Source organism: Mauremys reevesii, linkage group 3 (genome assembly GCF_016161935.1).
Source record: "Mauremys reevesii isolate NIE-2019 linkage group 3, ASM1616193v1, whole genome shotgun sequence".
NCBI classification, from domain to species: domain Eukaryota; kingdom Metazoa; phylum Chordata; order Testudines; family Geoemydidae; genus Mauremys; species Mauremys reevesii.
Genome location: NC_052625.1, coordinates 41,980,101 through 41,993,151, shown reverse-complemented (window position 1 = coordinate 41,993,151; position 13,051 = coordinate 41,980,101). Strand labels below are relative to the sequence as shown.

Sequence of the window (13,051 nt, the reverse complement as noted above, 5' to 3'; positions counted from 1 at the left end):
TGCCCTTCTCCCCCAGCAAGAAACATATTGTTTTCAAAATGCCAAAGAGCCGGACCTGGCAGCAAAAGGCGCAAGAGAACAATTTTCCCAATAAGTCAAAATACAGGCTTATACTAATTCTATTCTTCATCTCCCCCTGGAGCCCTGCAGTAATTCACAGTGACTACAGAGACACCTTCTAGTGACCCTGAAAGGAACTTAGGGAGCCTCCCCTTCAGCTAATTAAATCAAGACAAACTGGATCTTGCAGAGGTTTGGGCATCTAAATCAGTCTCTGGCTGGTGGATTTTGTTTTTGTTCCCTCAAGTTCTGTAGCAAACAGTAATATCACCAGGGGCCCACAGACCAAAGAGTTGACTTGACAAATGCAGCACAATCCACTATTCAGCAGGTGCCCAGAGAGACCAAGCTGGATATGGTCACAATGCCTGGTAGAAGAATCTGAACTTTAATGCAGGTGGTATGAGTAGCGTGTTAGCTCTCACTGTCTCTCTGGGATTAGGTTACAATTAATGAATAACATTTAATAAATTTAGCACTTGCATGACACTTTTAATCTTTAAAGCACTTTACAAACATTAACTAATCTTCAGAACATGCCATGAGGTAGGTACATACTGTAACACACCCATGGCCACCTAGGAATCTCACAGAAATATGGGGACAAAACCCCAAATCTCCTGCTCCAAAAGCACATGTCCTTACCACTCAGTCTAAAATAGAGTCTCTATTAGCAGTCTGAGGGTTATGACACACAGTTTTGCAGTTCTCATTCCAACAACCTAAAGGCAGTAGCACAACAGCAGTAATGTAATACTATCAATAGCCTCATTTTACCGATGAAGAAAGAGAAAGAGGTTAAGTGAATTCTCTAAGGCCACGAGAGTCAGGTCAGAGCTGGAATTAGAACTAATACATTCCAGACGCCCAGTCCTAGGGCAGTACCCAAAATGGCTGGTGTGTGTACAAGAGTTAACAACTCAAGATATTGTTTTACTTTTGTTTCTGTTTGTGGTTTTGAGGCAAGAATCTTGGGACTTCAAAGGCACCTTCTTCCTCTCTCACATGGCTCTGGCCATGGTGTTTGATACAGGGGCTCTATTTACCCTCCTGGGTTGAGTTACAAGTTTTGACATGATTCAAGAAAGGATCATGACCTGACATATTCCAATCCCCTCCTTCTGCTTGTATTCCAACCAAAGCTCTATTACAAGGCAATACACACCTTACCCTAGTGAGCATCAACAGAGGGATACACCCAACTCCTAGTACCTCAACATGTGAGAGTTTATTCTCAAGACTGGGTTTGCAAACAGCTGCATTGTCCACCTTTATTTACAAGGATTACAAATTAATTAAACATGGGTGGGGGAATCTCAACTCTGGGCAAGCAGAGGTCAGAGGCAGAGGAAACAGATCCAGTCTGCTTTTAACTGCATTTGTGTAATCAAGAAAGTGAAGTTCTATGTTTGCTGGCAACTGTCTTTCGGGTCAGAAATAAGATGGTTGGTGAGATGTCTAAGCTATGAGTTCTCAAGCTGGGAGTCACACACAAGTCCAGGGGGGTCATGAGCATCCTCCTCTTTTTTATGGTCAGACGGGTAGAGATCCCATGGGGAAAAGCTGAACCAACTGGTTTAATGTGAATTTTCACCCATCAAAAATATACATACAATACTTTAGCGGATCAGCTCCAGACTTTTTAACTTTGGGTTATATTAATTGTAACCACCTTGGCATGTAGGGTTTTTTTGTAACATGGAACAAACAGGTGCATCTCTCAGCACATCATTTTTTTGTGCTCAAGTCCAACATCTGCAGGAATCTACTTGCCTAGAAAGTTTTCCCCATCCCAATCTGCTAGATGCAAACTCTTCCCTGTCCAAATATATAAAAGGATCTCTGTCTACTTTTGACAAGGAAACTACTCTCACAGCTTCCGTGAAGTCACGTGCAGTGATGGTGAAGAAGTCTGGTAATAGATTGTTTTAAATTCAATATTTTTGAAGGGGCCCATGCTCATCGTTTTGTGGAGCTTCAAAGGTACAGAAAGAAGTAAGGCAATACACTATGACCAGGATGTGGAGGGCCAGGGGAAACCAGACCGTTTTCTTCCTCTGATTAAACTTGTCATGGTTCTGAATCATAGAATCATAGAATCATAGAATTCAAGATCAGAAGGGACCATTATGATCATCTAGTCTGACCTCCTGCAAGATGCACCCTGGGGAAAAAATTTTTCCGACCCCAAAATGGGCGGGTCAGCTGAACCCGAGCATGCGGGGCAGACTCTCCAGCCAAACCTCTGGAAAAGGTTATATCATACCATTGACCCATTGTACTATTTACCAGTGTGGCACTTAATTGACCTATTGACTAAGCCCGTTATCCTATCATACCATCCTCATATACTTATCTTAGCTTAATCTTAAAGTCATGGAGGTCCCTTCTTCCCACTGTTCCCTCGGTAGGCTGTTCCAGTATTGCGATAACAAAAGACTTCTAATTTAAATGAAAACTCTTCTCCAATTGTTAAACCCAACACCAACATGGCAAAAAATCCTATTTTCTAATTATGTAATGAAGGTACAGCATCTCTTCAACTGTTCTCTGATGATGGACTTCACATGAACAACCTGAAGAGTGATTTTCAGTTATATTTCCTTGATTATTTTCCCAAGAGAGTCTAAAGAGAAGAATTCTTCTTTCAGTTACAATGGATTCCTTCAATTCCATGCAACTAAACTGATGGTGCTGGCTAAAAGTCTTTGTTCTTTGGCTCACTTTCATCTTTTTACACCTCAGTCTGTTCCTAGCCTCTCCTCTTCCATCTCCAGCAAAACAATGAAACAAATATTTGAGAGAGAGAAATAAAGTCACTAAACATTCATTAGAGGATAATGAAACCATGAGAGGTAATCAGCAGGGGTTTCTAAAGAGCAAATATTGCCAAGCAAACTTTTTTTGCACTCTTGGATAGAATTATACCACTAACAGACTAAGGGAATGCAACAGTTGTAACAAACATTTTCTTTTTGTTTAAAAAAACAAAACAAAACATTTTGATTTCAGCACAGCATTTGCTCTTCTCTCGCCCAGGTACCAGGAAGCTCTTCTTTGGTATTTTTTATATTCCAGCTATGGTGGGAAAGGTTTCTCAAAAAGGTGGGTTTTGTAGCATGCTCTAAAAGTGCTCATACTTTGCTTTAGACTAAATCCCTCTGGTAGTTGGTTCCACAGCTGTCCCCCTCAATTGAAAATGCTTTATCACCTTGGGGCTTCTAAGCTGCCTTGCCCCAGAGGAGCACAGATGTCTTGGTGGGTCATGCATCAAAATGCAGTCACTAATGTGGCTGGGTTCTGACCTGTTGATAATGGCTTTGCAGTTCAAAACCAAGCCCTTGAATTGGCAATGGAAGCAGACTGAGAGCCAATGATGGGTGCAGAGTACAGCTTATGGAAATCTATCCTACTGAAGGGGTGAGCTGTCACATTTTCCACAAACGAGAGCCTCTGCATTGCTTTCACCTTCAACCTGGCCCAGATACAGTGAGTTACAGTAATCCAGCTTGGAGGTGAAAAGTGCATGGGTTTCTGTGGCTGGATCCTTTTCTGGGGGGGCTGGGAAGTCTCCCAGCCAGCTGGAAGTAAATGATGATATTGTTCACTACTGAAAATAATAATGCACAGCTCTTACATAGCACTTTTCACCAGCAGATCTCAAAGCACTTTACAAAGGGAGGTAAGTATCATTACCCCTATTTTACAGAGAGGGAAACAAGCACAGAACAGAAAAATGATACTCCATGTCCATCCAGGGTTAGCGATAAGTCAAGCAAGATGCTGAGACTTTACACGACTTTCACTAAAGGGAGGACAGTTCAGTGGCCCAGCTAGCTCTTCAAGTCCAGGGAATGTTTCCCCCTCCTGATTGGTACAATTCTGGTCTTGTTCACCCTGGATGGAGAACAACCCTGAAATGGCATGGAAATGGACTAGTTCAGTCATTCTCAAGCTTTTCCACAGCAGGACCTCACTTTCCATGGTACCCCCCAAACCATCTAGCTGGGATTCAGCTGGACCCATTTCCATTTAGCAACACACAAAGGGCACGGTGGTTGTGACTCCTGATGCCCATTCATGACACCCCTTGGGGTCATGAACCAGAGGAGAAGAATCCTCAGATTACTTACACTCATCAGGTCTTCCCATCTCATTTGTACGATTCTGTGAATCCCAAGTGTGCACATCATTACACTCGCTTTTGGCTCTTAACCTATGACTTTAATTTTCCCCTCTCCTCTTGCCTCTGCATCTAGCTAGTTAAGAAATTACAGGCTGTGACGCTGTATGGAATATGTGGGACACTTTGTGATATTATTGATACCAGTGTTATAAAATTGCAAGGAATCTGACCAGATATGCTATGTGACATATCTGCAAAAATGTTGTAATTTGTCGAGTATGCTAATCTTGTTTATATGTTTGTATCACTTTTGTATTATAAATTATATGTACAGTATATCTGTATTTCCAAACTTGTGCTGTGTTTCTGGGTGACACCCCCAGACAGATTGGCATCAGCAGTAGGCCTGCTTGATAGCCCATCAAGGATCAGCAAGCCAGACAGAAGCATGCTTATGAACAGAACTCTGAGGCCTTTTAATGCCATGTGCTGTAAAGCTTGTGTTTGGGGACACAGGAAATACAAGCCACACAGCAAAAGAAGATAAAAGTCAGTTGCATCAACTCCATTTTGTCTTCAATCCTGCCTCTGTAGTAACTTTTCTACAAACTGAAGCTCTAAATAAAGGACTGAATGACCCATCCAAGCTGTGATTGTGTTCCAGAGGTACTTTCAAGCCAGCAAACTCACCAATACTGCTAAGAACCTGATATATGGACTCTGAAGTCTTTGTACATATGTGACTGCTTTACCATTTAACAACTCTCTTCTTGTTCTTTCTTTTTTCTTTATAAAAAACTAGTGGTCCCCAATGTGGTGCCTGCTGGTGCCATGGCACCCGCCGGATCATTTATATGCACCCGCCTAGTGCCCGGCAGGGGAGAGAAGCCGCGGCCCGGCACCTGACGGGGACAGAGAAGTCAGGCTACGAGCGCGGTGTTCTCTGTTCCCAGCAGGCGCGGAGCCCGCCTAGTGCCCAGCAGGGGAGAGAAGCCGCGGCCCTGCACCTGACGGGGACAGAGAAGTCAGGCTACGAGCGCGGTGTTCTCTGTTCCCAGCAGGCGCGGAGCCCGCCTAGTGCCCAGCAGGGGAGAGAAGCCGTGGCCCCGCACCTGACGGGGACAGAGAACTCCAGGGCTGCAGGCTGTGGGCGCCGGTGTTCTCAGTCCCTGGCTGGTGCGGGTCCGCGGCTTAAGCCAGAGAGAAGTCGCGGCCCCGCGCCTGCCGGGGACAGAGAAAGCCGGGGCTGCAGGCTGTGGGCATCGGTGTTCTCTGTCCTCGCGGCTTTCTCCGGCTTCTCTTTTCTCTCTGGATTCATATATTATGTTATATTAAATATGATGTTTTTCGTATTATTTAATGTACAAATACAAAATAAGTCTTGAAAAATTGGGCTCAGAAGAACATTTTGTATAGCGAGCAGAGTTTTAAAATAACTTCTCACTATACTGGACTTAGATGTTGATTGGGAGCGAGAGAACTGGAATACAAGAGAGGGCTGTGTGATTCCTTCTTTTTGCTTGTTGAAAACCAGTGTGGGGATCAGAAGCAGAGTTTATGACTGGTTGGGAAGTTTAACTTAAGTATTACTCCCAAGACTAGTGGGTATCTGCTCTCCTTTTTGCAGCCTGGCCTGACCTTGGCATTTCCAGTGAGGGCTGCCCAAGGCACACCGCGTCACACAGGCAATCAGCTTCTACATTCCTTATTCAAATAATTGCCAACCCCCTCCATCCCCTTTCTGTGATTACAGTTTTTAACATAAATATGTTCTCACTAATGATGACCAAATATCTTCATATACACTGCCATCAGGAAAATAGCTATGTCTGAATTTAGGAATGGTTTCTTGCTATATATATATCCCCCTACCCGCCCCTCCCAAACACATACACATATACTCTGTTTCATTTTCAGGAATCTTTGGAAATTTCCATTTGCTGTACTGTCTTCAACACACAAACCTCTCTGGTCCTGTGCCCCTTTACCTCAATCAAAAGAAACCAAACTATTGACTGCCCCCTAGCTGGCTGACCGTTGTAACAGGATCTTTAACCAATGAATGTTCAATATTTTAACTTTCATTCCCCAGTGATGCTATTTAAGGAGCCATCTGAGGCCTTTGCTGCTCCCAAGGCTCCTGACTGCAATGCAAAGACAAACGTGCTTTTTTTATGCTGGTAACCTAGCAACCAGCTTAAGCTTTTGCAAGGAAACCAGCAGAAGGAGCAACCTAAATCACAAAATTCATCTGCTCTTGCTGCAGAATTATGTATCAGATATATTTATATCTGTCTTTCTAATCTTTTAGAAGGCTTTATGTCGGCATTATAGGCATGTCTTTGAGTCAAATGTAAGGCTCTGGATAAAGATGTTTGCTTTTGTTGCATTGTTTTTAAATAAGAATAAAGTATTCCTGTTTTTGGTTGGAACATTGATGGAAAAAGCTTAAAATGTAAACACATCATATTAACTACTCATTATTTGGCTGTGGATATTACGTATCAATAAACCCATATATTCCTCATTGGATCACGGTGAGCAGCTCATCTCTGTGCAAAACTGACTTGAAGGGAAGCAACTGAAATCAAAACGAAATGCTGACAGCGCAGCGCTGAGCAGCCCCACACTACAAGCAAACATTAACCAATGTGCCAGCAGTGGACACAGAACCCATGGCTCTGGAAACAGTGAACTTCCCTTCCCCAAGCATAACTGCTGAGTGCCGGAGATGCTGACAAGAATGTAACTCTTATTATTTGTATAGCACCAACACCCCCCGAAGCATTATGTTGCTAATAACATTTTCAGGTGTCAGGTGTCCTCTTCCTCCCTCCGTTACCCATGCACAAAGGCAGGAAGGTTAAGAGCAGACATGGGCAGTCCCTGTGGTGAAAAGGTTCTTTACTGCCTGTTTTTCTGAAGTGCCATGACTGTGGTTGAAGCCCCTCTCGCTATTCTGCATAGCTTACACAGTAATGTCCCTAGCACCTGCCAATGCAGGGGGAGCAGGAATGATGTAATTGCTCTCAAACTTATGCAATCGCTGCCCTTGCTGCAAGTGCTACGACAGGTGTCCGCTCTAGATGTTTAGTAGCATACTGGGTGCTCCATGAACTTGGAGGCAAGTGCTGTTGGTGCCCTATGGGCTCTAATGTTTGGTAGGTCAAACACGCCTCCGAAGGTAACTCCTCCACCACTGTCCTTTCAACTGACATGGGGCCTTCCCCATTCTCACAACCTATCTCCCTTCCTCCAGTGCAAGGGTGAGAAGAGCAGTAAATTCACGCTTCAGCAGACACATCACACTGCTCTCTACTAGCTTAAGAGTGCTCAGCTCATCCACCACATTCTCCCCCACCTTGAATATATTTCAAGACCAATAATGGAGATTTGGTTTCTCTCGACGTTTTTCAACATAAACATTTATTTTTTAATTTTTTTTTAAAATTAAATAATGCTCCCATGCACTGTATAAAGAGAATGTCTTGAATGGCCATCTGCCTAACACAGGAGACCATCACTACATTAAAGTAAGTTTAATTAACTATCCAGGCACCCAGCGTTTTTTGTAAGGGTGGTTTTTATTACTGTTTAAAGCTAAAGAAATAAATAATTCCGTAGCTGTACCTAAATAGCTACATTTCCAATTCACATAGGTAAACCGACCCATTGGCATGAGGGCCAAAACCATGCATCCGGAGAGTAGCACAGTGAGAAGACAGTGCACGTTAATGTCTAATACTGCCCAAAGCAGGTGAGTGTGTTAAGCAGGCACCTTTAGCATTTCACAGAGAACAGGTCGCCACAATTTTGGGGCATAAGAGATTCGTTAAAGGAATGGTCCGGCCCTATGATATATTGAGAATCCTCCACTGACAAGGAATTCAGGACCCAGAGCATCTTGTAGGACTGGGGCCTAGAAAGTCAGGAACATGAGAGGGGAACATGTAACAGTGCGATGCTGGCAGGTGCTAGGGCCCCAATTCACAGCCCTTGTGCTTGTAAAAAATCATGCAGGCACCCAAGTTTGACAACTTTGGCCAAACAGAAGTGCCCTGGTTTGCAGAGGCGTCATACATGAATAACTTGCACAAACTCCAGTGGACGATGCTTGGCTGGGTACGGGTCAAGAGAGAAGTGGACTAACCCAAACTGCCAAACCAGGTCTATGCAAACCCCTTAACACCCCCACCAAACCCGGCCCTTCTTCCTTCACTCTGCTCCCTTGATAGAGGTCCCAGTTTTGCACTTTGTAAATCTTGTCATGCTAAGTTAACCATGTTCAACCTAATAACCCATGCTGTGCCCTGGAAGCACAGAAAATCGGTAAAACTGGCTTATAGGGTTGTCTGAAGGTTCCCTCAGGCAACATAGGGCTGATGTAGTGGCTACCACACCACTTCCCACTCTCAGACACCCCTCATCCCCAGTGTAAAGGGCATGACTGGCGAGCCACCACATCCAGCCAATCTTTGGCTGCCAATCGGCATATTATGGGATGTTAACATCAGGTGCATCTTAGAGCAGCTCCGAGTTGTACCTTAGGACTAACCTGGCACCCAGCATCTCCAAGACTGGGGAGGGGTTTCCATAAAATTGATTCAAAGACACCTTCATCCCTGTCCAGAGCTTCATTAGGTGCAAAAAGGTCTTTCCCAATGACCTGGCATTATAGCAACAGATGCACTCAGAATGCCCAGACAGATAACTAGAAAGGTGTAACTTAAAACTCTGAATACACAGGCTTGGAAGTTTCACACTGTATTTCTCTCAATCAAATCAAAGGTAATTCTTTTGTTTGGAAAACACACCTCATTGCACACACTTGGACTATGATGGGTAAAAATACCTTTCTAGAAATCACACATCTGTGTTCAGAGAAGCACAGCAAAGTGAAATCACTGTTATTCTATTATTTCTATTGTTTAAATTCAGCTGTACAATAAAAAGGTTGTTTCTTTGCATAATCTCATTCACCATTTAAAGAAAAAAAATGGTTACCTACCTTTCGTAATTGTTGTTCTTCAAGATGTGTTCCTCATGTTCATTCCATGTTAGGTGCGTGTACGCCTATGTGCATGGCTGCTGGAGATTTTTCCCTTTGTGGTATCTGTAGGGCCGGCTCTGGCGCCCTCTGGAGTGCTGCACTTATGCGCCAGTATATGAAGGGCTGCTGGCCCTGCAACCTCTCAGTTTCCTCTTGCCGTCAACTCTGACAGCAGGGAAAGAGGGTGGGTCATGCAATGGACATGAGCAATACCTCTTGAAGAATAACAGTTACAAACGGTAGGTAACTGTTTTTTCTTCTTTGAGTGCTGGCTCGTGTCAATTCCATGCTAGGTGACTCACAAGCAATATCCCTGGAGGTGGGCTCGGAGTTCACGGTCATGCAGCTTGCAACACTGCTCTGCTGAAGTTGGCATCGTCCCGGACCTGCTGGGTGATGGCATAATGGGACATGAAGGTATGGACTGAAGACCAGGTAGTGGCTCTGCAGATACTCTGAATCGGCACCTGTGCCAAGAAGGCGGCTGACGAGGCTTGCACTCTGGTAGAATGGGAGGTTACAACCGCCGGCGATGACATCTCTACTTATTCATAACAGAACTTGATGCAGGCGGTTATCCACAAGGAGCCTTTCATCCTGTCCGCCACCGCAATGAAGAGCTGTGTTGACCTGTGGAAGGATCTGGTTCTCTCGATTTGTGAGGCTTGGGGAAGAACACCGGAAGAAATATGTCCTGATTATTGTGAAATTGCGACACCACCTTCAGTAAGAAGGCTGGTGGGGCCGCAGCTGGCCCTTGACCTTGTAAAACACTGTATAGGGTGGTTCCAATGTGAGCGCTCTAATCTCAGAGATCCTTTGGGCTGAAATAATTGCTACAAGACCAAGGAGACCTTCCATGAGAGAAGCAGCAGAGAACACAAAGCTAATGGCTCGAAGGGAGGCCCCGTGAGTCTTGACAGTACCAGGTCTAAGTCTCAAGGTGGGATAGGGTCATGAACTTGAGGATAAAGTCGCTCCAGACCCTTCAGAAACCTGATTGTCATGTCATGGGAGGAGAAGACTGATCTACCCTGGACCACAGGGTGGAAGGTCGAGATGGCCGCCAAGTGAACTTTGATTGATGGAGTGCCAGACGTTGGTGCTTGAGACACAACAGATAGTCTAAGATGGATTGCAGCGAGGTCTGGTCAGGAGGAAGATTCCATTCCGAAGCCCAACACGTAAAACATTTCCATTTTGGTAGACAGGTCACCTTGGTGGAGGCCTTTCTGCTACCCATCAGGATTTGCTGGACTTGTGCCAAGCATGCTTGTTCCTCCACATTTAGCCACATAGCAGACAAGCCGCCAGGTGCAGGGATGCTAGGTTCGGGTGCAGCAGGTGGCTGTGGATCTGGGACAGTAAGTCCGGCTGGAGCAGGAGTTCTAAAGCTGTCACTATCAAGAGCTTCAACAGCATGCTGAACCAGTGCTGGTGCGGCCATGCCAGAGCTATCCAGATCACCCTCACCCTGTCTCGTCTGACCTTCAAGAGTACCCAGTGCACCAGCGGTATTGGTGGGAAGGTGAACATCAGCATCCCTGATGACTTGAATAAGAAGGTGTCAGACAGGGAACCTCTGTCGAGCCCATGGACCAAGCAGAACCAGTAACACTTCCTGTTCTGCCTGAATGCAAACAGGTTCACCTGTGGGGTTTCTCACCTCTGGAAGATCACACTGACCATGTCTGGGTGGAGTGACTGCTTGTGGCGAGATGAAAAGGACCTGCTAATGAGATCCAGTAGTACATTTCTGGCCCCTGGGAGGTGCAACGCCACGAGATGAATAGCATGCTGTATGCAGAAGTCCCACAACCTGAGAGCCTCTTGGCACAGGGCTGAGGGACGGGCCCTGCCTTGCTTGTTGATGTGGAACATTGCTGCAGTATTGTCTGTCAGACCTTGGACCACCCTGTCTCTCATGTAGGGGAGAAACACTTGGCATGCCAGGCATATTGCCTTGAGTTCCTTGACATTTATGTGGAGGGAACAATCCTCCAGCGACCAGAGACCTCATGTGCTGAGGCTCATGGACTCATAGACTTTAAGGTCAGAAGGGACCATTATGATCATCTAGTCTGACCTCCTCCACAATGCAGGCCACAGAATCTCACCCATCCACTCCTGTAACAAACCCCTAACCTATGTCTGAGTTACTGAAGTCCTCAAATTGTGGTTTCAAGACCTCAAGCTGCAGAGAATCCTCCAGCAAGTGACCCGTGCCCCATGCTGCAGAGGAAGGCGAAAAACCTCCAGGGCCTCTGCCAACCTGCCCTGGAGGAAAATTCCTTCCCGACCCCAAATATGGCCATCAGTTAAACCCTGAGCATGTGGGCAAGACTCACCAGACAGCACCCAGGAAAGAATTCTCTGTAGTAACTCAGATCCCACCCCATCTAACATCCCATCACAGACCATTGGGCATACTTACCTGCTGATAATCAAAGATTATTGTCAAATTAATTGCCCAATTAGGCCATCCCATCATACCATCCCCTCCATAAACTTATCAAGCTTAGTCTTAAAGCCAGATATGTCTTTTGCCCCCACTACTCCCCTTGGAAGGCTGTTCCAGAACTTCACTCCTCTAATGGTTAGAAACCTTCGTCTAATTTCAAGTCTAAACTTCCTAATGTCCAGTTTATATCCATTTGTTCTTGTGTCCATGTTGGTACTAAGCTTAAATAATTCCTCTCCCTCCCTGATACTTATCCCTCTGATATATTTATAAAGAACAATCATATCCCTCCTCAACCTTCTTTTGATTAGGCTAAACAAGTCAAGCTCTTTGAGTCTCCTTTCATAAGATAGGTTTTCCATTCCTCTGATCATCCTAGTAGCCCGTCTCTGTACCTGTTCCAATTTGAATTCATCCTTCTTAAACATGGAAGACCAGAACTGCACACAGTATTCCAGATGAGGTCTCACCAGTGCCTTGAATAATGGTACTAACACCTCCTTATCTTTGCTGGAAATATCTCACCTGATGCATCCTAAAACCGCATTAGCTTTTTTAACGGTGATATCACATTGGCGGCTCATAGTCATCCTGTGATCAACCAATACTCCGAGGTCCTTCTCCTCCTCTGTTACTTCCAACTGATATGTCCCCAATTTATAACTAAAATTCTTGTTATTAATCCCTAAATGCGTAACCTTCCACTAGGTGGGCTCCCCACCCTAAGTCTGAGTCGTCGGAGACCAATGTCACCGAGAGGGATGGAGGTATGAAGGGAATTCCCTCCAACACCACGCCAGAGAAGACAGGATGAGCAGCGGAACTGTAACCACTAGGTCCATATTATATCCGTCAGAAGCGTAGACCGAAGCCAGCCATGTCTGCAGGGGGGCACGATGGACCATGTAAATACATGCTGTCATGCGATCCAGCAGCTTGAGGCATACCCAGGTGGTGTGAGTGGGTGAGCTCTGACATGGGTGATGAGGTCTGACATAGCCTTGAACCATGATTCTGGCAGAAAGGCCCTGGCCTGGGTAGAATCGAGCACTGCCCATAAACTCTATCTGCTGAACCGGGGTAAAAGTCAATTTCTGTTCATTTATAAGTATTTCTGACAAGTGGCCCGCACCAGACTGAGGCTGTGCCAAACCTGCTTTTGCACCCTGCCTCTAACAAGAATATCAGTACGCCTCAACACCTCAGGAAAGTGGCCACTTCCACCATGTATTTTGTGAAGACTCTTGGGGGCAATGAGAGACCAAAGAAGGGCAGTGCCGTGAACTGGTAATGGCGTTGGCCCACCATGAATCAGAGGAATCTCCTGTAACCATGGAAAACAGAAATATGAAAA

The 13,051-nt window shown here is 45.2% G+C and overlaps 1 protein-coding gene across 4 annotated transcripts in view; it reads right to left on the bottom strand.

Annotated features, from left to right (window-relative positions):
* The window catches only part of TTC7A (tetratricopeptide repeat domain 7A), a 282,224-nt gene that overhangs the window by 182,339 nt on the left and 86,834 nt on the right, over positions 1-13,051 (bottom strand). The window lies entirely within an intron of this gene.